Source organism: Piliocolobus tephrosceles, chromosome 4, assembly GCF_002776525.5.
Source record: "Piliocolobus tephrosceles isolate RC106 chromosome 4, ASM277652v3, whole genome shotgun sequence".
Taxonomy (NCBI): domain Eukaryota; kingdom Metazoa; phylum Chordata; class Mammalia; order Primates; family Cercopithecidae; genus Piliocolobus; species Piliocolobus tephrosceles.
The window spans coordinates 61149458-61175748 of record NC_045437.1 but is presented as its reverse complement, the minus strand read 5'-3'; the positions used below and the strand labels follow the sequence as shown (position 1 = coordinate 61175748).

General features: G+C 38.1%; 1 pseudogene; it reads left to right on the top strand.

The window, feature by feature from the left end:
* The first annotated feature begins 708 nt into the window (after positions 1-708).
* LOC111541674 overlaps positions 709-26291 on the top strand; it is a 40854-nt pseudogene continuing 15271 nt past the window's right edge.

Here is a 26291-nt window from a genome sequence, read left to right as displayed (position 1 = left end):
GGAACAGTCTTTCCACTATTGTTTAGCTGCTACCATATGCACAGCGTTGTACTGAGTGGGAAATGCTGAAGAAAGACCAGGAGGAATTAAGACTCCAAGATTAAAAAGTCATGATTTCTCCACTTTCAAGGGTTTATTCCTGTGAATAATTACGGTTCAGTGACTAAAGGGGAAACATGTTGATGGGCCCCTGTTAGCAAATAATTATTGACATATTCCAGCCCAGCTCTCCCTTAGTCTGTACAAAGATGCAGCATTATGATTGACAGAGAACCCTACATCAGGGGAGCTACAGAAGTGAGGTTACTTCAGAAATACTTTCAGTAGCAGAAGAATGTGAGCTTTGACATTTTAAAAAATCTGTATTAAGTCTACAAAGGCCAGTAAGTAGAAATTATACTTCAGGCTATAGAGCGTGAAAGGAAGACTGGTCACATTTCAGCAGGAATCTGCAAGGATTCTGTTACTAAATTAGTTACTGTGAGAATTATACTTTAAAAGCAAAACTTCAACATTGTTACAAGACGAAAGAAGCTTCTTTGACCTGAGAGGAGATGTTTTGTGTTGTTTAAAGGAAACAGAGGGCTCTGGAATCTCTGTGAGCCCTAGTCAGTGCCACATCCCCACCCTACCGCCAAGGCCGTGTATAAGCTGGTGTTGACTTGGCAGGATGAGAGTGTCTGGAATCCCTCTTCTGTGGCTGGTAACATGCCAACCTTGAGCCTGGCAAGCCATGAGCAGGCATAGCATGGCGGGAAGGTGCTGTGATATGTTGGCTATGAGTTCGATATCTTCTTTACCTCAGTGCAGAAGAAAGTGACCTGGACCCTCTGGGCAGTGCTGGATGCCATGGGCCAGAGGTGGCTGCCTGTAGTGAGGGCTTGGCACCTCGGTGACCTGCACTATGGTGGTCTGATCAACGCAATAAAGCACAAACTGCTGCCAAGCACAGTGAGGCTCAGGTAAAGATCTGGAGGTGCTCCTATGCTGTCCTACCACCTCCGGAGGAGCCAGACCATCCCTTCTACAGCAGTATCGGTAAGGACTGCAAGTATGCAGATCTCACTGAAGATCAGCTACCCACCTGTGAGTCTGAAGGACACTACTGCCAGAGCTCTGCCCTTTTGGAATGAAGAAATTGTCCCCTAGATCCAGAAGGGGAAATGGGTACTGATTGCAGCCCATGGCAGCAGCCTTGGGGAACTGTTCTTTGGGGAGGTATCTCCCAGTCAGGAGGCATGGGGGTCAGGACCCACTTGAGGTAGTCTGTCCCTTAGCAAAGCTCAAGTGCTGTGCTGGGAGATCCTCTGCTCTCTTCAGAGCTGGCAGGCAGTAACGTTTAAGTCCACTGAAGCTGCGCTCACAGCCACCCCTTCCTCCAGGTGGTCTGTCACATGGAGATGGGAGTTTTATCTATAAGCCCCTGACTGGGGCTGCTGCCTTTTTTTCAGAGATGCCCTGCCCAAAGAGGAGGAATCTAGGCAGGCAGTCTGACTACGGTGACTTTGCTGGCTGCGGTGGGCTCCGCCCAGTTTGAACTTCCCAGTGGTGGCTTTGTTTACACTGTGAGGGGAAAACCCCCTATTCAAGCCTCAGTAATGGTGGACACCCCTCCCCCCACCGAGCTCAAGCATCCCAGGTCGACTTCAGACTGCTGTGCTAGCAGGGAGAATTTCAAGCCAGTGGATCTTAGATTGCTGGACTCCATGGGGGTGGGATCCGCTGAGCTGGACCACTTAGCTCCCTGGCTTCAGCCCCCTTTCCAGGGGAGTGAATGGTTCTGTCTCGCTGGGGTTCCAGGTGTCACTGTGGTATGAAAAAACTCCTGCACTCAGTTCCATGTCTGCCCAAATGGTTGCCTAGTTTTGTGCTTGAAACTCAGGGCCCTGGTGGAGATTCCAAGGGAATCTCCTGGTCTGCGGGTTGTGCAGACTGTGAGGAAAGTGTAGTATTTGGGCCAGAGTGCACAGTTCCTCACAGCACAGTCCCTCATGGCTTCCCTTGGCTAGAGGAGGGAGTTCCTCAACCCCTTAAGCTTCCCGAGTGAGACAATGCCCCACCTTGCTTGGCTCGCCCTCCGTGGGCTGCACCTACTGTCTAACCAGTCCCAGTGAGATGAGCTGGGTACCTCAGTTGGAAGTGCAGAAATCACCCGCCTTCTCCGTTGATCTTGCTGGGAGTTGCAGACCAGAGCTGTTTCTATTCGGCCATCTTGCCAGCCACCCCTTTCTGTGTTTTAAAACATAAAATTGTAATGTTCCCAGGGTTTGGATTTGGTCTGTGCATACTCATATAGCTGCATGTTAAAATACTGAAATAGTTTCATAGAGATTGGATCATTGTCACTGCCTCCAGTTCCCCTAATGCCCGCTCAGAACCTTGGCTGGCCCAGATCTCTTCTGGTTCCTTCCCTCACCAATCTCCCCATTACAGTTTGTAAAAGTGATCACATCACTTCCTTCTCTATCTCCACATCCCTTTGCATGACTTGTGGTTTTTTTCTATCAAGAGGCAGTGTCTTTGTTCAGCCCCTGAATTTGGGCTGACCTTGAGACATGACTTGGTGAATAGAATGCATATATATTAGTTTATTCAAATAATAAGCCTAAGCCTAAACAAGCCTTGTGCTCTCTCTCGAAAACATTCTCCACAGTTGTAAGAACAAGCCCATGATACCCTGCTGAGGCATGAAAAACCAAGTGGAACAGAGATGAGCCATCCCAACTGAGGCTGCCTCAGACCAGCCTGAACTGTCAGCTGACCAAAGATACGGGAGTAAGCCCAGCTAAGATCAGGAGAACCAGTTGAACCTGACATAAATTTCTGATTCTCAGATTTATGAGCTAACTAGATGGTTATTGTTTTAAGCCTCTGGGTTTAGGGATAGTTTCTTATGTAGACATATTTATTATACATTTGTAATATTACACATAATTTATAATATTATGTACACAGAAATAAATAATATCCCAACAATCCGGCATTTAAAAGGGTATCAACTGGTGTGACTGAGGTCCTCCAGAAACCTGCTCCCATGCTAAATCTCCATTTTGTTTGGTGGATTCCCACGATGCAACAATAATTGTATTAGGAAAAGATCATGAGCTTTTTATTTATTTATGGGTTTTTTTTTTTTTTTTTTTTTAGTCTCACTCTCACCCAGGCATGAATACAGTGGCACAAACACAGCTCACTGCTGGCTTGAACTCCAGGGCTCAAGGGATCCTCTTGCCTTAGCCTCCCAAGTAGCTGGGATTTCAGGCATGCACAACCACATCTGGCTAATTTAATATTTTTTTTATTTTATTTTATTTTTGCTAGAGATGAGTTCTTCCTATATTTTCCAAGCTGGTCTCAAACTCCTGGGCTCAACCAATCCTCCTGCCTCGGCCTCCCAATGCCAGCTTACAGCTGTGAGCCACTGTGCCCAGTGGAGAGTATGAGCTTTTACATTTTTAAAATTCTATATTGAGTTTGAGTTTGCAAGTCTGGTGAGTAGAAATTACACTTCAGGCTGTACGGTATAGAAAGATTTGTCACATTTCACCAATGTCTGAAAGGATCCTGGTACTGAAAAAATCCTAGGTATGTAAGTAAATATATTATTATTAATACTTGTATGCCTAGCTGTCATTAATTTCTTAGTTGTAATTAGAAATAATTTGACGATATTTTAGAAAAATTTCTTAAAAGTTTCATTTACTAATTAAAATTTATTTTTAGTAATCACTGTTCTCTTACCAAAGTTAAAGAGAAAGGAAAGTTTTCTACTCAAGTTAAATTTCTTTCTGGGCAAAACTGAGTAAAAAGGAAGACCAACAGTGTAATTTAAAAAATGGGTAAAAAACAATGAGCTAAAAATTTCAGTTCATAACAAAACCTCCACATAGATGTTTATAGCAGCTTTATTCCTAATTGCCAAAAGATGGAACCAAATAGTTAATTAAAAAAATTACAATGTGGTATGTCCAGAAAGAAATGAGCTATCAAGCCATGAAAGACATGGAGGAAACTTAAATGCTTATTACTAAGTGAAATAAGCCTGTCTGTAATGGCTATATACTATATGATTCCAACTATATAACATTGTGGAAGAAGCAAAACTATGGAGACAATAAAAAGATCAATGATTTCCAGGAATTCAGGGGAATGGGAGATCAACAGGTGGAACACTGAGATTTTATGGCAGTGAGACTATTCTATATAATACTGTAATGATAAATACATGTTGTTATACATTTGGGAAAACTCACAGAACAAGAGTGAACCCTAATGTAAACTATAGATTTTGACTGACAATAATATAACAAGATTGGTTCATCAGTTGTAACAAACAAACCACATTAGTGTGAGATGTTGATAGTAGGGGGAGCTGTCTGTGGCGTGGGGGAAGGTGAGTGGTATATGGGAAATTTGTACTTTATATTTAATTTGCCATGAGCCTAAAATTCCTCCAAAATATAAAGTACCTGTCTTTAAAAATTTGATGAAAGACTTGAACAGATACTTTATAATGACTTGTCAATGAGAACATGAAAAAAAAAAATCTTCGACTTTGTTAACTCTTTGGGAATGCAAATGCAAAATACAATGAAATACCACCATGCAGCCACTAAAATGGCCAACATTAAAAAGACCATCAATACTGCAGTGTTGGCAAGGATGTGGAGCATCTAGATCCTTCACACATTACTTGTGTAAAATGACACACCCACTGTTTCTTGTAAAGTTAAAACATGTGCATACTCAGCAATTCCACTCTTTAGTACTTACCCATGAGAATTGAAAACATATGTTAATAAAAAGACTTGTGTACCAATGTTCACACCAGAACTCCCAAACTGGAAACAGTCCAAAGGTACACCAACTAGCAAGTGCATAAACAAATTTTAGTATGTTCTTACCATAAATTCTATTAAGCAATAAAGTAAAATGAACTACTGATTTAGTCCGTGACATGGATGAATCTCACAGTCATTATGCTGAGCAAAAGAAGCCATACACACAGTAAAGACGGTGTGATTACACTTACGTGAAATTCTATAACAGGCAAAACTAACCAATAGGCATGAAAACATGTCAGTGGTCATTTGCAGGTGGATGGGAAGGAGGGGAGAGAAATTGAATGCACAGAGGCAAAGGGAAACTTTCTGGGAAAATGCCAATGTTCTATATTTGGAATGGGCTGGTGATTATACAGAAGCATATTTGTCAAATTAAAAGGTCATATTGTACCTTTAAAATGTGTGATACAGTGTATATAAATTCTACCTCAATAAATAAGTAGATTTTTAAAAATATTCTTCTGAAGTCAGATTTTAATTCTAGAGATAGAAAAACATATCCTATGTGCATGGTAGACATTGCTCATCAATTACGATGTACTTTTCAGCTTTCCAGGCATGCAAACGCAGTGCTCCAGGCAGGCACCATGGGCCATTAGGATTAGTCCAGTCCTTGAAATCTCTTTGCCATTCTAGGCTAAGGCCATCCTAGGCTATACCTACCAGATATGCCTATCTATGCCCCAGAGCAGGAAGTGTGGCTGGCTTCATAGATGTACAACATACGTGGTCACACAAAGCACTCATGCTTGCAGTGGCCCCATGTCTGGTTTAATGTTCTACTGTCGGCCAGGCGTGGTGACTCATGCCTGTAATCCTAGCACTTTGGGAGGCCGAAGCAGGTGGATCACGGGGTCAGGAGATCAAGACCATCCTGGTTAACACGGTGAAATCCTGTCTCTACTAAAAATACAAAAAATTAACTGGGTGTGGTGGTGGGCCCCTGTAGTCCCAGCTACTCGGGAGGCTGAGTCAGGAGAATGGTGTGAACCCAGGAGGCGGAGCTTGCAGTGAGCCGAGATTGCGCCACTGCACTCCAGCCTGGGTGACAGAGTCAGACTCTGTCTCAAAAAATATATATATATAGATATATTCTACTGTCATGGTCTTGAAATTCTTAATAGATTTCTAATAAAGGTCCCCTCATTTTCATGTTTCACTGGGTCTTGCAAATTACATAGCCTGGCAGGAAGCCTCTGAATCATAAAGCCCCTGAAACTGGTTCAACTTTAGTTTTTAGTCTTTAATTACAATCTTTGTATCTTTATGTACAAAAATAAAATTAATTCCTTAATGCTTTTCTTTCTCAATATCTGGTACTCCTTCTTAGGTCAAAGCAAAATACACTGAAGTGTCTTTATTAATTAGGATAGATATTATGTTCTCTTTTGAGTCAGGAAGCAGTAACTGCTAATTTAAATGGGCTTGATTTCTAAAAATCCTTAATTTTTTTATTTTTCCATGGGGCATCTTATAAAAAGGCCAGGCCCTTTAACTACCAAGGAGTTTAGAAACACAGGATGGGACATTTGGATAGTGGATGACTCAGTTTGTATTCTTTCTATTTGAATCCTATTCTTTTCATATCTTTAACACCTGTAGCAGGATAAAGTAAAATAAATATTTTTGTACTGTTATCATGTGTTGAGTTGTATTCCCTCAAAAGACATTGAAGTCCTAACTCCCAGTACCTGTGAAGGTGACTTTATTTGGCAATAATGTCTTTGCAGATGATCACATTAAATGAGGTAAAAAGTCAAGTGTAAGATACAAACAAATCTAAATCAAATTCAATTTTCACATCACAGCACTGATTTTCAAGGCTTGAGCAAATTAGACCATTGGGGTACTCTCGACCACTACTCCTAGACATGAAATCTTAATATGCTGTTTGTTTACACCTTTTTCCTTTGGTTAAAATCCCTCAGTACTTAACTGTATTGTATTTTAATTAGTATGGTGAATTTCTAATCATCTTTTCTTTTTTTTTTTTTTCTGAGACGGAGTCTGGCTCTGTCGCCCAGGCTGGAGTGCAGTGGCCGGATCTCAGCTCACTGCAAGCTCCGCCTCCTGGGTTCATGCCATTCTCCTGCCTCAGCCTCCCGAGTAGCTGGGACTACAGGCGCCCGCCACCTCGCCTGGCTAGTTTTTTTTTGTTTTTTTTTTTTTGTATTTTTTAGTGGAGACGGGGTTTCACTGTGTTAGCCGGGATGGTCTTGATCTCCTGACCTCGTGATCCGCCCGCCTCGGCCTCCCAAAGTGCTGGGATTACAGGCTTGAGCCACCGCGCCCGGCCTCTAATCATCTTTTCAATGCTCAAGTTCAAGAGGTAAATGTTTGAAAAATGTTCCCTGGCACTTTCCCTCTCCCATCTCAACCCTAAGGTCTCATGCAGTTGTGGTGGTATGGTGTGCGCCTGTGCCTGTGTGCATGTACACGTGTTACATGTGCCTGTGCATGTGTGCATGTGTGCATGGGCCTGTGTTTGTGTGCAGGGGGGAGTGTTTGAGATTTGGAGGGAGTGAAGGGGTTACTGTTTGTTTCCCTGAGGAGTATCCATTCAAATTTATGCTAAACATATTTTTCTCTTTCAACTCTGTTTTAATTTAATTATTTGGACTTGTAAAATAACTTTAATTTTTACCCAAAACACACGACTTTGCATCATTAACCGTTTTCATACAATTGAAAAATAGAGACATTTGTACAGGAAAGGAAGAGAACAGAAGTTGTTCAGTTTTTAAATTCAAGTTTCAAGAAAAATTTCAGATTAAACAGGTAGAAATAACTCCAGGTACTTTCTTCCCAAACATGTCAACATTGTCAACCATATCCATTTTATATGGGCTCTTACTTAGTAAAATACATAAATATTATTATTTATTAGAATAATAGTTTTATAAGATTAGGTTTTGGTCCTAAGTGCCATGATTTCTTGTTTTAAAGGAAAGTTTTCCAACAGCGCCAACTCTTCCATAAACTGACTTATAGTTTTTATTTTTTTATTCCAATTTACTTACATTTAATAAATAAACATCACATATCCATGGTGAACTGTCTTTTATTACTACCAAATATAAGTGATCGGTATTTTACAATGGAGAAATTTATAGCAGTTAACAGTGTATTTCATTTTCTATATATATACTATATAACCATAGTATCATTGGACTGACCAAGATATAGGATGGGTCTTTGTACACAGATAGTTTTTTATAAGACAACTGAGAAATAAAGGGAGAAAAATAAATGCTAGGAATAAAGTTTAGGTACATAAAACAATTTTTAATATCAAAATTCATCAACCATAATATCATTTGAAAGAGTATGATGAAAAGTGCTGCCTATGTGGACTAGAATTACTATTGTTTATCTTAGGAAAATCAACAATTCAGTAGCTTGTCTTAATACGGAAGCAAAAATAGGAGGCTTGGTCATTATTCATAAGGTACCAGGAAAAGACTACTGGTTCATTTAAAAATAAACTAGGTTAAATGTAAAATGAAAGGCCATAAATGACTACTAAATTCTCCTTCCCCAAAACAAATGGCTGTAGTTTCCCTGGAATAATTCTGTTACCAAAAATAACAAGCAAATAAATATACAAAATCAAACAATAACAACAACAACAACAAAATTTAAAAAGCAGCAACCAAATTCTGTGACAATTAGTTTAGTTAGTACCAAAACTACAGTGAGAAATGCTAAAAAATTGGTTGTGTGCAGCAACACAACAGTGCACTGCAGTGCAAGTTTCTTTTTGGCAGCCCTCTACAAAGAACTGAAGTATATTCATACTGTTGCGTGTTCACTAAAGTCATAAATAAGAATGTCCAATGCCATTATTCAGGTCTTTTGGCTGAATATCACCCTTGGGAAAGACATAGACTCTGGACTTCCTTCTTAATAAGCAGTTTCCCATTAACAAGTTCTGTTTTATAGTGAACTAGAGAGAAAATTTGCTTCACTGGTTGTTGGTGGAACAAAAAAATAGTTTCAATCACCTCCCTCTTGATCAATCCAGGGCATGTTTTATGTTACCTAAACCTATTTAATTAATGAGGTATAGATTTAAAACACAGTACATTCTTACTATATTTAGAAAATATTTTCTATGTTCTAGAATCACATCCCAATTTTAATATACGTAAATCAATTTTACATAGGGTGGATTTCTTTCAAAGCACCATGTTTCACAAAAACACATGCTTTGTATATGAAAGTCATATGGCATTTCATTTGAAACTGTATTCTATATTTTTCAAGGGATATTCTGTATTTAATTTAAGGTTGTATTTTATGTTTTTCTAAAAACATTCTGGATTTGTTGAATAGTAATTGCATGGGAAGAATTGGGCTTGGGCTTATATCATTTTTTATTTTGGCTTTCTCTTGTGTTTGCTAGTCATGAGATCTGCACCAACTGTCTCTTTCTCTTCTCTAAAGACAGAATTCTATAAATTTGTCTGGTCTATAGACCGTCTGTCTTTGAATTGTGATATGCTTATCTAGAATTTCCTTAGGAAAACAAAGTTCTTCTGCATCAAGGAGTGAATTCAGGATGTAATTCATTTGCTGTAGAGAAAAAATACCTTTTTTCTTTTGAGACGTAGTCTCACTCTGTCGCCAGGATGGAGTGGAGTGGCACAATCTGGGCTCACTGCAACCTCCGCCTCCTGGGTCCAAGCGATTCTCCTGCCTCAGCCTCCAGAGTAGCTGGGACTACAGGCACCCGCCACTACGCCCAGCTAATTTTTTTTTTTTTTTTTTTGTATTTTTAGTAGAGACGGGCTTCACCATATTGGCCAGGATGATCTTGATCTCTTGACCTCGTGATCTGCCTGCTTCCCAAAGGAGAAAAAGTATCTTTGTTTCCAGACAAGATTAGGTGGTAGGACACCCAAAAAGAGTCTCGCTAGAGGAAAGAACATAGGCACCAAGACGCGACATTTTCCTCTACAATCTTCTTTCTCTTTCACAGATAAAGACTACAGGAAGCAGTCTGTATGATCTCCTATCATAGATTAACTCTGAAACCTTATCCATGAGTCACATCCAATGAACTCCTTCAATCTTGTAAAGAAGTGCCAAAAATGTAACCAATTATGGAACTGTATTACTGTCTGCTTCTATTTGAATATATGAAAATGAAAAATTATAAAGAAATTCTGCTTTTTTATTCACCACAAATCTTGATTGAACCTCAATAATGGACAAATGGCTATTTTCACGGCTACTCTTGAAAAACACTAATCTGAGAATATATTTTCAGTTCTATTTCATGTAGAACCTCAGATTCAAAAAGTCTGAACCTAAACTCATGTTCTTCTCCCTACCTGGCTTTTCTTCTTGTAACTGCTACCTACTAACCCAAGTTAGAAACCTGGGTTTATCCCTTACTCCTTACTCTTTCTTGATCTTCGAATTTAACACATCTATGCGTCATTATTTCTTATTGATTTTACTTTTTACTTAGTTCTCCAGTCCATTTAATTCTCTCCATATGAACAGCCATCAACCTAATTGGAACTCTTATTGTCTCTCTATTGGACTACTCTGTTCATGTCTGAATTGGTTTCCCCTCTCCAGACTTAGTACCCTCAAGTTCATCTTCAATGCAGCCAACAGAAAGAGATATTGGATAACTGATAATGTCACTCCTGAATTGAGAATACAACTATGTTCCCTTACTATGCATTATATAATAAAAACAAAGCTCTTTAATATTCCTTAAAAGACCTTATGGTATAGTACTTACCTTCTTTTTCAGTTCACAAAACTTTGTGTATTTTATTAATCATACTGGTTGCTCAATCCTCTTGTCTCTTCCTCCACTAGTCCTAGTCCTGATCCATGAACCTAATTTCTAAGCAGACCCCTTAAGCCTCAACTCAGATGTAACCTTTGCTAGGAAGTTTTGTGTCATTCTCACTCACACTCTGAACTAATGTAAATATCTTCCTCTGGGTTTCCAAAATATTCCTTAAATATCTCTAATATTGTATTTTCTACATGGAATTATAATTTCTGTTTTGTTTCCCTCATTAGAAGGCTGAAGCTAAAACATGCATCCTTGTGTTTTACAGAATGCCTGGCACAAGATAAATGCCCTCTCAGTGTTGCTTAAATTTAGTCTTTAACAAGTCATGGAGCTTAGTAGGAAGAATACAAAACCTCAGGATATATTACTTACAGAGACTGATGAAAGTTACCTTTTCATCAGTAAACCAGGTGATAATAATTTCTAAAGTTCAGAGCTGCTATGAAGATTAAATTTTAAAAATAGAGGATAAAGTACAACCTTCATCCTAAATAAGTCTAACCCTCCTTCAGGGCTTCCTATCTCAGTAAGTGGGCCCTCCACTCATTCTACTTCTTCTACCAGGATTTTGGTATCAGACTTTATATGTCCTTTTTCCTCCCTCTTCACATTAAAAAATCATGTTGATTCTAGCTCAAAAATATATCTGGAATCTTTCTATTTCTTTGTGTTATCTCTACCACTATCCTTGTCTAGGACATCATCTTTGAATACCTTGAGACTTTGGACACCTTGAGAGCACTGTAACTTGCTATTTCTACTCTCATTCTTGTCCTTTTTCAATTTTTCCTTATTTTACCAGCCAGAATAATTTCTCTCTCTCTCTCTCTTTTTTTTTTTTTTTTGAGTCAGGGTCTTGCTCTGTCACTTAGGCTGGAGTGTAGTGACATGCTCTCAGCTCACTGAAACCTCCACCTCTGGGGCTCAAGCGATTCTTCTACCTCAGCTTCTCAAGTAACTGGGACTATAGGCAAGTGCCACCAAGCAGCTAATTTTTTTTTTTTTTTTTTTTGTAGCAACAGGATTTTGCCATGTTGCCCAGGCTGGTCTCAAACTCCTGGGCTCAAGCAGTTCACCCATCTTGACCTCCCAAAGTGCTGGGACTACAGGCGTGAGCCACCACGCTCACCCCAGAGTAATCTCTTAAAGATAAAAATTTTATCATATCCTTTTATTACTTTAAACTTTGCATTTTCTGGAATAAAACCCTTTACTTGGCTGATTCCTACTGAAACTTCTCGAGTTAAATGTCACGACCTCAAGAAGGTCTTGCCTGACTCCTAAGTCTTAATTAGCTTCCTGTTCTATCACAGCACACTAAAGATTTTCTTCTTAATATTTATCACAATTATGACAACATATTTATTTTTTATCTGCATATTTATGATTTGTCTCTATCACTAAACTATATGTTCCATGAAAACAGATGTTATTTGTCTTGTCACTACTTTATTCCCAAGGGTCCAGTACAATAACTGGCATACACCGGATTCTAAATATGTATCTGTTAAAATAAATGACTTAACAAGCCTAGAACATAGAAAGCACATGATTTATATATAAAAGGGATCTTTTTTTCTCCCTTTCTATAAAACACATTAAAGATAAACAGAATTTTCGGGGAATGGATTTCAATGAATTTATGGTTAAATACAGGGTAAAGGAGAAATTCAATGTCTTTTGTTTCTCAAAGACCCCATGATTTATCAACAGTTAAATAATCTTATAAAACTATAAATCACTAAATGAGCTGTTATTAAAAAAAAAAACATGGCTATTTTTCATCAACCATTCAATTAAGAGGCTTAAAGTGAATGTGTATTAGTTTGCTAGGGCTGCCATGACAAACCCACAAACTGAGTGGCTTAAACAACAAAAAGTTTCTCTCAGTTCTGGAGACTGGAAGTCAGAAATCAAGGTGTTAGCAGGATTAGCTCCTTCTGAGGGCTGTGAAGAAGAATTGGTTTCAGGTTTCTCCCCTAGATTTTGGTGATTTGTTAGTAATCTTTGGCATTCCTTGGCTTATAGAAGCATCACCATGATCTCTGCCTTGATGCTCACATGACATTCTCCCTGTGTGTATCTCTTTCTTCTTTTTTGAGAATACTAGTCATACTGGGTTAGTCCACTCTAACGACCTCATTTTAATTTGATTACCTCTGTAAAAATCCTATCTCCAGATAAGGCCACATTCTGAGTACTTCAGCATGTAGATTTTGAGGGTGACAAAATTCAGCCCATTACCTATATAATAAATATAATATAATAAAGTAATATAATGACAAAATGTGTGTTCATTTATTATTAATTAATTTAAAAGTATTTATTGAGTACCCACGGTATCCAAAACTCTATGCTAAGATACAGTGGCAAACTGGAGAGTCACGGTCACCATCCTAAGTGAGCTTACTTTCTAATAGGGGAGTGAGAGATTAAACAAATAAATGTAAAATTAATAGCTTAATGTATTTATAAAAAGTGGCAATACCTTGTATATCAAGGAGTAGCGATCTAGTCTGGAAAGGCCAGAAAGTTTCTTTATTATAGATAATACTATTGGCCAGGCACGGTGGCTCACGCCTGTAATCCCAGCACTTTTTGAGGCTGAGCTGGGTGGATAACCTTAGGTCCGGAGTTTGAGCCCAGCCTGACCAACATGGTGAAACCCCATCTCTACTAAAAATATAGGTAGCAGGCACCTCTGATCCCAGCTACTCAGGAGGCTGAGGCAGGAGAATCATCTGAACCCAGGAGGCAGAGGTTGCAGTGAGCCGAGGTGGCGCCGTTATATTCCAGCCTGAGCAACAAGAGTAAAACATCTTGAAAAAAAAAAAAAGAAAAGAAATATATATGTATATACAATTAATATTGGGTCTCATATCTAATATTCATTGATTAAACTATAAACTATTGAAGGGAAAAGCCTGTGTTTTAAATTTCTATGCTGCTCCAGAGGTAGCTAATGTAGACTTTAAATAGTCTCCTGAATTACTTTTTTCATGAATCACTCAAAAACAATTAGCGTTTGTTAAATCTTTTTAGACTTTCACAGTATTGTGTGTTTATTATTCTTATATCTGCTCCATGCAGTTTGTCTATGTGATACTTTATTAGCCCTATATTAGAATGTACAATGTATAGTCCCCTTCCCTAGTTGTTTAATGTATGTGGGCTTCTTTTTATGGTCCTGGGAAACAAGAAATAGATCTGTAATGGTTTACATAGATTTTCTTTCCCCCAGCATAGAGTGTAGTATTGTGCTTAAACATTTTTACTCAAAAACTACTTATTTGATGGGCTGGCTAATTAATGAAATTGGCCAGAAAACTGTCACCCATTTTAACGATGGAGGAAAATTAACATGCTAAGAGGGTAAGTGACATTTCAATATCTTGTAATGGATAGTAAAATAAGAATTTTTGTGTCCTGGCAGATGAAGATTTCTGCTTCCTTTTGAGTTTCTTGTTGCAGATATTCCTTTTCGTAATACATACCTATGGGAATAATGAAGATGTCTTGAAACATGGCTACTTTTTGCACATATGAGACAACTGGGATAAGATTCACTCCAAAACTCCTGATAATTTCCTTTCCTTCAAATCAGCAAGCAGGGTAGGCTTCTCAAGGGGAAGTATGGGAAACAGAGATAGTGGCTAGCCTCTCAAAGAGCAAGCCTCTCGGAAAAGATGATGTGTTCGAACAGAGAAATCAGGAATTCAATTGATACCACTACCCAAAATGCCCATATTATGACCAGTTTTGCAGTGAGTAGGTCTTTGATTATAATGCTGAGAAAACTCTCTTACATTTATACGTATTGATGGAAAGAGTTACCATAAAGTAACTCCCATATCTCATATGTGCAAAACACAGCTAAGTTGAAAATCAATTTTTCTCATATTACTTGCAGATTAACTCTCTCTCTCTCTTTTTTTCTTTCTTTCTTTTTTTTTTTTTTTTTTGATAGAGTCTTGCTCTGTCGCCAGGCTGCAGTGCAGTGGCACAATCTCGGCTCACTGCAACCGCTGCCTCCTGGGTTCAAGAGATTCTTGTGCCTCAGCCTCCCGAGTAGCTGGGACTACAGGCTGGTGCCACCACGTTCAGCTAATTTTTGGAGTTTTAGTAGAAACGGGGTTTCAGTATGTTGGCCAAGCTGGTCTCAAACTCCTGACTTCAAGTAATCCACCCACCTCAGCCTCCCAAGGGGCTGGGATTACAGGTGTGAGCTACGGCACCCGGCCATATGAACTCTGTTAATAATAATACTATGTCATTATTACATTGCTACCTGTAGTTGGAACTACAAGTCGTAGCAGTGATTATTAAAATTTCTTGTCAATGGGACAAAAAGAGCTAAGATTTTATCACCAAGGACTGACAAAATAGTTCTGGGATCCATTGACAAGAGAAAACCCATACCCCTACCTAGGACAGGAGGTTGGAAAAGATTTGTTCGGTAGGCTGGAAGGAGTTTGTTATTCAAATAAGTAGTAAAGATCACGCCTAGATGGATTCTTTGGTTCAGGAGTTTAAGAGAACTAGAGTACGAGAGTATAACTACATGGCCTTCTAAAGAGACACTAGACAATGATTAGAAGTAGGTAATACAAGGGTCTAAGGCAAGGATGTAATGGGTGGTAAAGGATCAGGAAAAGGCTAAACTAGAGCAGCTGAACAGAAAGATATGGAATTTCCAGAACTCCCATTATGTTAGATTCGGACGTGAGGATAGATGGGATTGGCAGTAACATAATCCACCTCTAACTTTCTCTCCCTAATTCTGAACTAATACAGAAGAAAGAGATAGGGTCACACAGGTAGAAATAATAACTATCACTTTTTGAGGGATTGAGTTCATTGAAGAGTAAGAACAAAGTATGGATCCGTGGTCCAATGGGTTTACCAATTCTTTCTCCAAAACAGCAAATGCAGTCCATTGTACATCCAGGAGACAAATATGTGCATTTTAGGTATGAGCCACTTTTTGAAAGATCCCAGATTGGGCTAGGGCATATATGCTAGGTTTCTTCTTCCACTTCGTTAGTTAGATAGGCCATTTGTCCCACAGGAGAAGTAGAGAGAGAAGGAATAAAGCTTGCATGACCTCCTCCAAACAGAAAAGTCTTTCCTATGAGCTCAGTTAGAAAAGGAAGAGGGGAGAATGCTCACAGAACATATTTCTTATGCTGAATTTTTATATAATCACAATATACCTGTTATTTGCTTATCAATATTCAGTTAGACTTTCAAAGGTCAGTAACTGCAATAGAATAGGCATTATTTCACTAGGGGAAGGGAACTATTCAAGTTGCTTGCTTTTTCATCATGATTACCCTAATTTTAATAAATTACTTCAATATCAATATTAAATTGCCCCAGGAATGTTTTTACTAAAAGCCATAATAAGCTCAGAGTTGCCATGTTCCAGTGTACTCCTGTTTATCAAGTTTCGATAATTGTATGAGTATTTTATAAGGATAGCCTTTTGCACTGTATTAACTTTGATTTCTGCTAATAAAAAATAAACTATAGGTAGTGCATATTTAATAAAGTTCTCTTAGTCTAGATATAATATGCCAAAAATGTATATTCATTATTACATATTACATGCTTAAATATGGTATAGTTTATAGCTTTACAGAACAGTGTTTCAATATATGTTTTATATAAACATAAAATCCAAAGACTGGCCCTTCCCATCATCTCCTGCTTCTTCATAAGGTCTAATTGGTATTGTTCTAGTGTTTTGAACTTCAGCTATGTCTACACGATGCCAACCAATGAAGACAGCAAAAACTAATTGGTATCTTTCGGAACAAGCAGTGGATTTACAGAGACTATGGTTTCTGTCAACTGTTCCTAATCATGTCATATGGCTTTATTCAGCTGTTTCTCTTGGTTTATAATGTTCACTATTTAAAAAAATCTTAAGTGGTATAGAACAAGAAGTTCATTTTTAAAGAATACTAAGCAAAGGCAGAAGGCAGTCTGCCTTTACCAGAAGGCTCCCTACACAAAGTTCAGTGACTAAGATTAGTCAATAAAACTTTCAGATATGTGGGTACCCACAAATTAATTTTCTGGAGTTATAAAAAATGAAATCAATGGTTGCTATGCCATATGTGACTTTGTGGATGAAGACTTTCAAGTTGAGCTGAATTTGGGACAAGATATTCAGTTTTTGATATTCACTAGAAGTTCTCTGTTTGCCTTCCATTCTTAAGGTCAGAAAAAAAAAAAAAACAATGTAAATGTCAAAGAGAAAGTTCATATATAAACAGGCTCCATAATTCATCATTTCATATTTGCTGTTTCTTTTGTTACAATGATATCTATTTTAGTGTCCATATATAATCAATTAACTCAAATAGATAAGTTTGATTGAATCAAGGTGATAGTCGAATAGTCAATGATTAGCTTCATTTATATACAGGGATCATCTTAAGGATTTGATTCACAGTTGATGGCCCAGTATATTTGGTATTTAAGTTGTCTGATGTTGTTAGCTTTAGATCAATTCAGAACCTTCAGTTTCTCCTTAAACAAGTGAATAGCTTCTTTTTATAGTTGTATTTTTCATAAAGTATAACAAAAATAAAAAATATCTCAAGGCAACACGGCCCAAGTGTCTCAAAGACTATAAACTGATATTTTCAGGGGAATTAAGAACATGTACTCTCAGTGTTTCACTCTACAATCCTACAATGACTCAGAGAGAAAATACAGTAGCTTATTTCATATAACTAAAAGTGTACCACTATATGACATATAAACTGGGGTTTTAGAACAACAGAGTTCATAAAACTCTTTTGAGTGGTTATGAGAAATGCAATCCTATTACTGGATATATACCAAAGGAATATAAATTGTCCTATGATAAAGACACATGCACATGCATGTTCACTGCAGCAACAACTCACGTTAGCAAAGACATGGAATCTACCCAAATGCCCGTCAATCATAGGCTGGATAAAGAAAATGTGGTACATATACACTGTGGAATAGTATTCACCCATAAAAAAGAACGAGATCATGTCATTTGCAGGAACATGGTTGGACCTGGAGGACATTATCCTCAGCAAACAAACACAGGGATAGGAAGCCTGATACCACATGTTTTCACTTATAAGTGGGAGCTAAATGGTGAAATCACATGGGCAAATAGAGGGGAACAACACACACTGGGGCTTATTGGGGACAGGGAGGGCTGAAGGAGAGAGAGGATTAGGAAAAATAACTAATGGGTACTAGACTTAATACCTAGGTGATGAAATAATCTGTACAACAAACCCCCATAACACAAGTTTACCTATGTAACAAACCTGCACATGTACCCTTGAACTTAAAAGTTTAAAAAAAAAACAAAAAATTAAGAAAAGTGCAGCTCCCTGGCCCCAGAGATTCTGATTTAGCAGTAGGTACTTCAACAAACTTTCTCAAGAGGTTCTGAGTTTGGCCAACACTATTGCAAACAATGGAATACAAATATGGTGGGTGTTCTTACATACGTGCCTGTTAATGAGCCGTAAGTTTATTTGGCCTCTCAGCATTGAGATTCAAATATTCCAAATACCGATTGGTGGGTGCCTTGTCCATTGTCTCAGGGCATGGCTCTCCTCGTCCACTTTGCTACGTCCAATGAAAGAACAAGCTGGCTCTGGAGCTCATGTCGCAATTTTATTTTGTTTTGTACTTGAAACCCTAGAAGACTTTTCTATCCTTTTTAATATTAGAAAATGGTTCATTTTCACCCTGCTTTTCCTCAGGGAGCCAGCATCTGGGGAAGTGGAATGACAGCTTAGGGCAAGGAAGCACTGGCTCTCTCCCCTTAAAGGAGGGACTGACCCGTCCAGGAAAAGGGCTTTCCCACAACTTGACCAGAAAAGTTCACAAAATCAAACCCTCTTTTTAAAGGGCAAATATCTTCTGGCTCCACAAATACGGATAGTCTAAAAGATGTTACTTGTCACTAAACGTGAAACAGAGAAAGGAAAACTAATAAGCACCCCAAAAAGGTTTCCTCCTGGCCTTCCCATGACAGATGTTGTTTTTGACTAAATGATAATGAACAGTCAGCAAGTAGCTCACCTATAAAATGCTGAAACCATTACCCAAGGAAGTACAAATTTCCGTGCTAAAGAAATGTGACTGTTTGCATTTCTTTATCTACAATCTCTAAGAAAACTTCCTCGGGAGCCAAATCTCTTAGTTAGCTTATACCAAACAGAAATATTTTCCTTGTGGCGGTTAGAGAGAAAAGGGGGTTGGGGGAGCAGACAAGTAAACCAGAAACTGGATTTGCCCCAGTAGGAAAAGCCATTTATTTTGAGAAGCAGAGATTCACAGGATATTTGCGGATATAAAATTGAAAACTTGGGTTGATATTTCCTCACATTGTCTAGAAAATCATTAGCTTAATCTCTGATATATGCAATGCTTTTTCTAACCCTTTGAGACATAGAAGAGAAAGAGCAATGCAAAATTGGCCTTGCATTATTCAAGATGGGGAGAACACGTGTCCTCTGTACTTACAGAAGTAAGAGGGAAAAAATCATAGAGTTCACCTCATTCTTCACCTGGAAAACACTCATATGTCTCTTTAAGGACAAAGCTGCCTCTGGTTCAAATATCTGGTCTTTAAAGCCGCAGATGCATAGAAGAGTAGAATGTGCAGCCTGTTCAGGAGCACACTCAGATGCTGCATAACAGCCAATGGTGGGCAGAGCCCTTGTGTCTATTCAACCACTAACTTCTATCATCACAGAACCCCGTGTTCTCAAGAGTTCCATTATGTGACTGCCTATAACACAAAGGATTGAACAGTTCCTGCTTCCCCTTTGGTGTCTAAACTCTGAGTTGTAGTTTTTCTGTATATTTGTGGCCGTGATGTCCTGACTGTCAGAAAGGGACTTAGACAGGCACCATCTGTACCATGTCTAGTCTCAGTTGCTGCTGGTCCAGTCAGTGCCTCATGAGTGGGGAGGTGGGAGCAGCAAATGGCACTATTCAATTAACTACTTAGGCCAGGTATTCACCTCAAAGTCAAGCTGTGACCATGGAAACACTGATACTATTAAGCTAACAGTTAAAACTAAAACTCCCAATCTGAGTCACTGAAAAACCCTAATGCAACTAACTGGACAACTTTAAGTGCCTAAAAACTAGATCACTATTTTTATTTGTATGGCCTTTAAAAAAGAATGCAATATTTTCTTTAATGTAAAGGGTTATTTAATAATGCAGGCTATTTACGGGTCCTGCCCACACACGATGCATATGTACTTCCTGATATAAAACAATACAGCCAGGAAACCAAGCTGATCTGAACACTATTTAAGATGCAGGGTAAGGATGTCACAAAGAAACTGTCCTGGGCTGGTGATGAGTACTACGGTGACTCTGCTTCCTCCACATTAAAACCACCTGGAATTGTGGATGAATAAATATTGGCTATTTTAGGCATTGAAAGTTAAGGATTCCAGAGATGGAATATGTTACGTTTTGCTAGGGTATTTTTCAGATGTGCAGTTGTGCAATTTAGCTCAGCACTTTGAATATGTGTTAATTTCTCATCGATTGAACACCTGCTATGTGCCAGGTCTGTTATAGGCATTGAAAACAGAAAGTCAAAGAGGAAAACTCTTCATGCCCTTGGGGAGCTCACAGTTTAATGGGAGGTTTAGAGATGAATACTGATCATTTTATTATAGGATTTCAAGTCACCTGAGAGGTAAGAGCTGGTAACACAGGAGACTTAGCTTGAGAAGATCAATAGGGAAGGCCTCTGGATTAGGTAACTAACTACACAGTAAGAATTCGCCAGATATTATGTGGAGAAAGTGGAGGATATTTTTGGCTAAGGGAGGAGCACTGAGAGAGCCTGGAACAGATCAAGAGTTGCAAATACTGTAGTTTAGTTAGACTGAGCAAGAGAATAATATGAAATGAGGCCAGGGAAACAGGCAGGAACCAGATCGTGCTAAAGAGTTTGAATTTTATCCTAAGGCAATGGGCAGCCACTGAAGGATTCTAATGAAAAGTGACATGATCTGATGAGCAGTTTAGAAAATTCATTCCGGCAGCCTTAGGGAGGATAAATTGGAGGGCGATAATCTTGGAGACAGAACAAGATAGTTAGGAGGTGGTAATAGTTAGAAGAAGAAACATAAAAAGGAACTAGGTAAGTTTGACTTAGCTCAGCAACCATAGCACATACATGATTGTGTGTATAATCATGGAGCAAGAAGAACGTGTGCAAGGTGCAACAAGAACTTGCATAAATTATATTAATGCACTTTTTAAAGAGATGTGTTTGTACTAATAGACATAACTTACTCATTTTCATGCATCTTTTAAACATACCCATGAGCCCAATTGTTGCTGTAGAGACTTGATAATGAATTATTATTGCTGTTTCATAAGTTTCCATATAAATGACTCTACCACAAAGACATATGCCCAAGAATGTTTATTGCAGCACTGCTAACGATAGCAAAGACAGGGAGTCAACCTAAATACCCATTAATGACACATTGGATAAAGAAAGTGTGGTACATATACACCATGGAATACCATGCAGCCATAAGAAAGAACAAGATCATGTCTTCTGTGGGAACATGGATGGAGCTGGAGGCTGTTATCCTCAGCACACTCACACAGGAACAGAAAACCAAATACTGCATATTGTTACTTACAAGTGGGAGCTAAATGATGAGAACTTACGAACACAAAGAAGGAAACAACAGACACTGGAGGGTGGGAGGAGGGAGAGGGGCAGAAAAGGTAACTATTGGGTTCAAAGAAAACCCAACATTTATATCTGGGCCATAGGCTTAATTCCTGGGTGATGGAGTAATCTGTTCAAAAAACCCCCATGACGTGAGTTTACCTATGTAACAAACCTGCACGTGTACCCCCAAAATGAAAATAAAAGTTAAAAAAAATGAGTTTGGGAGACAGGAACTAGTGAGGGTCTTCCTTTACTGACTTGCCTACTCAGAATCTGGTTTATGAGGTAGGTAGGTAAACAGAGAAGAGTAAACCTCAAATCAATGCTTGCTCTTCCATTCAGATTTTATTTTTACCATCTTTACTTGGAACTATGCCAGCCAAGTGATTAAATGCTACAAAAATGTCAGTGGCTACACAGACAGGTCATGAGTCATATTGGGATTAACTGGATTTATCCACAATTTAAAAAATATTGATGTGACTCTAAAAGTATTTTAGGGTTGGCAGGACTTTGGGGAATTCTCTTATTTATTAATGAGTTGATAAGGCTAGTAAAATTAGTGATGAAAAGCAATAAGATATCAATGCAAATATCGACTAAAATATTTCGATCACCAGATTCCAGAGTAACAAATATATGTCTGTATAAAGAAACAGTCTAGGAAACCACTCTACTGTGTCACACAATTAATAATGAGCAAATAAACAAAATACTCTGAGCACTTTATCTGCGCCAGGCACTATGCTGTGTGTGTGTGTGTGTGTGTGTGTGTGTGTGTATAATTGATGCATATTTTCTCATTTAAGACATTTACCTTAAGGTAAGCAGCCTAAACAAATTATGACCATGGTTCATTCAAGATGTTCTGACATCAAACACTAGGCTCTTTCCTCTAACCTGTTCATTTTACCTTGCCTGCTGTTTCTGATAGGCACACAATTCTTTCTTTCAGGTCGTTGACTACCAAGTTGTTAGGCCAGGAATCAAACTCAGGTCTGCCAGCCTCCTGAACCCAAGATTTTGAGCATCACATTGGAGTATTCAAAAACATGCTAGAAAATGCTACTCAAAGTAGCCAGTCCATAACCTGTCACTGATCCCCAAGGAAATGAAAGAACTTTGTCCAGAATATAAATGAACACATTGGTTGCTTTACCGAAAAATGTATGCTATTTAAAAAGGAGTGTCAGTCTACTGGTATAGTTGGCTTAGATTCTGGTTAAGCTTCTTGATTATCTTGTTGCAATGTGTTAGCAAAGGATTCAGAGACAGGAGGCACAGGTTCATGGACAGCATTTGATTAGCAACGCACCAGATCACTGTGTGGGTGCCAAATTCATCTGACTAGACTATCCCAAGGAAACTGCAAGCAAAATGATTCATAAGTCCATAAACGCATCATGGCTAACAAATGTTTCACTAAGGAATAAAGAAGTTTTCATAGGCATATTTGAATTTTTGAATGAGCTGTATAAATCTTTTAGAATTTTTCATCAAAAGTTGTGTTTCAAAATGAAGTTAACTTTATATTTAGAGCACTGAAGTAGAAGAGTTCTACCATTATACCTTAATTTTGATACTACACTTATAGAAGTTATGATGACTACATTGTTCAACGATTTGGGCATATGATTTATTTAGTTCACGTTTAACCATTTTTTTACATATAACCTTGGAAAGCCTGAATAAAGTGTGCCCTAGAAATTCTATAGAAATATATATATGTGTGTGTGTGTGTGTGTGTATATATATATATATATATATATATATATAAAATCAAAATAATAGAAAAGAGGTGGAGACTCAAATGAACAACTACCCAATTCTTCATAACTAACATCTTTAATAAGATTTTCATAAATTTTTACAAAACTATTTTGAAAAGCATGATTTTTGTAATGCAATTTGAAGGTCAACAATGTTTTTATCAATGTGTTTGTTTGGTACAATGACATTTATCAACAATATATGGGGGAAATTTTATTTCCAACATTGTTACATGTTTTACTTTTCTTCCTCTCTGTCCTTCTTTCTTTTCCTCTCTCTTTTTTTAAAAAACATGGTCTACCCAAAGCAAAGTCCCACGCATTTATAAATTCTAAGAGGCAATGCAACCATTATTTAATTTAATATTCATTGTTTAGCTGGAAGCAATTTCAAGCCCAGTTGAGGTAATAGTTTTTAATTCTGTGTATACACTTCACAGCACATTGAGACTTCTTATATAATTTTAAAAACTGCTGCATGCTGATGTCCATTGATGTCTTAGAATACAATTTTACATCTTTGAATGATACAAAGGCTTAGAGTCGCTATTTTTTTGCCTATTGCCTAGCGGAGGCTTGATTAGGAATGTGATGTGAATCTGTCTAACAGAGCCGGAACTATCTGTAGAGCGTTAAGCTTTTAATCCAACAATGTTTACTGAGCACCAATTATGCACAAGTAATTAGGAGAAGGCTTAGCCCTGTCTCTGAAAGGTACTAATAGATAAACAACATCATTCTTCCATTTAGGCCACAATTCTGTTCAGAAATTAAAGAGCAAAGGTTATGAATGTCGCTTTTTCTTTCTTTCCTAAAAATCAATAGGTCATTACACTGACCCAAAACGCAAAATGAATTCACTCTGTGAGTTTGTCATTCACAGGACAGGACTTACATTTACATGCCCATTTAAACATGCCCTGCTACAGTCATTTCTGAACATGTAAGAAGCGCTTCCTTAGACATTCTGAAAAAATATTAACTCTAAAGGTTACAGAGTAAACAATTTTAAGTGTTCAAATAGTACTTTCAAAAAATGATAAATTATTTCAATTTTTCTTTCAGGTAATAACATTGAGATATTGAGGTTCACCGGGAAAAATATTTTTGTTGGCATTTGGCACCTGGAATGCTTATAACATCACATCTTTCGTGGTATTACACCCTGTCTCATTGTCTATACGGATAGTGATGCACTTTGGTTAAGAATCTTTTTTTTTTTTTTGAGGCGGAGTCTCATTCTGTCACCCAGGCTGGAGTGCAGTGGCCGGCTCTCAGCTCACTGCAAGCTCCGCCTCCTGGGTTTACGCCATTCTCCTGCCTCAGCCTCCCGAGTAGCTGGGACTACAAGCGCCCGCCACCTCGCCCGGCTAGTTTTTTGTATTTTTTAGTAGAGACGGGGTTTCACCGGGTTTGCCAGGATGGTCTCGATCTCCTGACCTCGTGATCCGCCCGCCTCGGCCTCCCAAAGTGCTGGGATTACAGGCGTGAGCCACCGCGCCCGGCCTTGGTTAAGAATCTTAATAACAATCATCCTTTATATTTGTACGGTCTTTTTCAGTTCCAGTGCAGTTTAGATTTACTATCATATTAAATTCTTGCAATGACCCCATGAGATGACTGTAGGATTATTATTCTCATTGTGCCATTGGGAAAACTGAAGCTCACAGAGTTCAAAGGTTATGAAGCATGGACTGGAAGCTGCCTGTCTGGGTTCAAATTCTGGCTCCACAGCTTGCCAAATATGTATGATGTGAAGCAAGTTACTTAACTTCTTTTGTATCAGTTTCCTCATCAGAAAATGAGGGTAATAACAGCACCCGCCTTACTGGATTGTTACGACAACTTAGGTTAATATATGTTGAATACTCACAGCAGTACCTGGCATATGGTAAATGCTACATGCATTTCAGAAATTGAGCCCAGATTTCTGACTGCATGTCTAGTGTTCCTTTCATTACAATAGTGTTTAAATTATGTCTTGCTACACCACTTCATGTGGTGGTTGACAGGGTACTGAACTAGAGGAAAAAGTACTACTACAGAAGCATGTTCTGATGTTGTACCTTCTATATTTTCCTGAATTAAAAACAATTAGGTAGCAATAATGTTCATGTAAACAATTTATTTAGTAACCCTTCATATGTGCCAGGCTGGGTATCAAGTAAATAATGCATGCTTTACATGTATTATTGTATTCAATCCTCAAAGCAGACCTGTTTATCTCCACCTACAAATAAGGAACTGAAGTCACCAAGAGGTTAAGTTGGGCAGCGAGTCATAGCCTAGTGATAGGCATCAAAAGGGTGTTTCATGTCTGACTTAATATTGGTATCTGTGGAATGAAACAGGAATGTGCTTAATCATATCAAGCGATCTGATACTCAAACCTTTGTCTTCACCAGGGGTCACTGTCCTGGCAGTTACAGCATATCGCAAAACCGAAATCAAAGCTAAAGGCCTTAGGACTTTTAATCTAAGCAAATGCTGATTGTGTTTTAGTGGTGGATATCCAGTATAGTTTCCAACAATTGAAAATTGAAAGTAAAGGGAAAGTAAGCTAACAGACTCCTTAAAGTATCCACAGTCTTGGATAAAGCTTTTCTCTTCCAAATCTACAATTATTCTTTTAAGGATTCAATTTAATTTATTATTTAAATTATTTTTAACATATATTATTTTAAAACTAAATTACATACACATTTTTTCCCTGATTTAAAGTTAAAACAAATCACTTTGTAATAATAACTGTGTAGAATTATATGAAAACATCATGTCCATATTTTCAGTGCCTTAAGACACTTGGAGTCTTTGGAGAGTCTCATGTTCTCATTCTCGTTTTATTGGATTAGATGTGCATGGCTTGGTGGCCTCAGAGGACAAGACAGGAGCAGCCCCAAAACATAATCATCAGAAAAAAAGAAAGTGGGAATTATTCTTTTAAGCAATTTAATCCAAAATACAGGTTCCATGTTGTTCTCGCTTCAGAGTGAAATTTTTGTTCTCATCTAATTTTAAAGCTGTACAACAGGAATGCTGTTAAGAAAACTCTAAGCATGAACCAAACCCTAGTGACAATCCAGAACCTGTTTTTATAGCTGTTTACCCCTAAAATAATGAAGTATAAA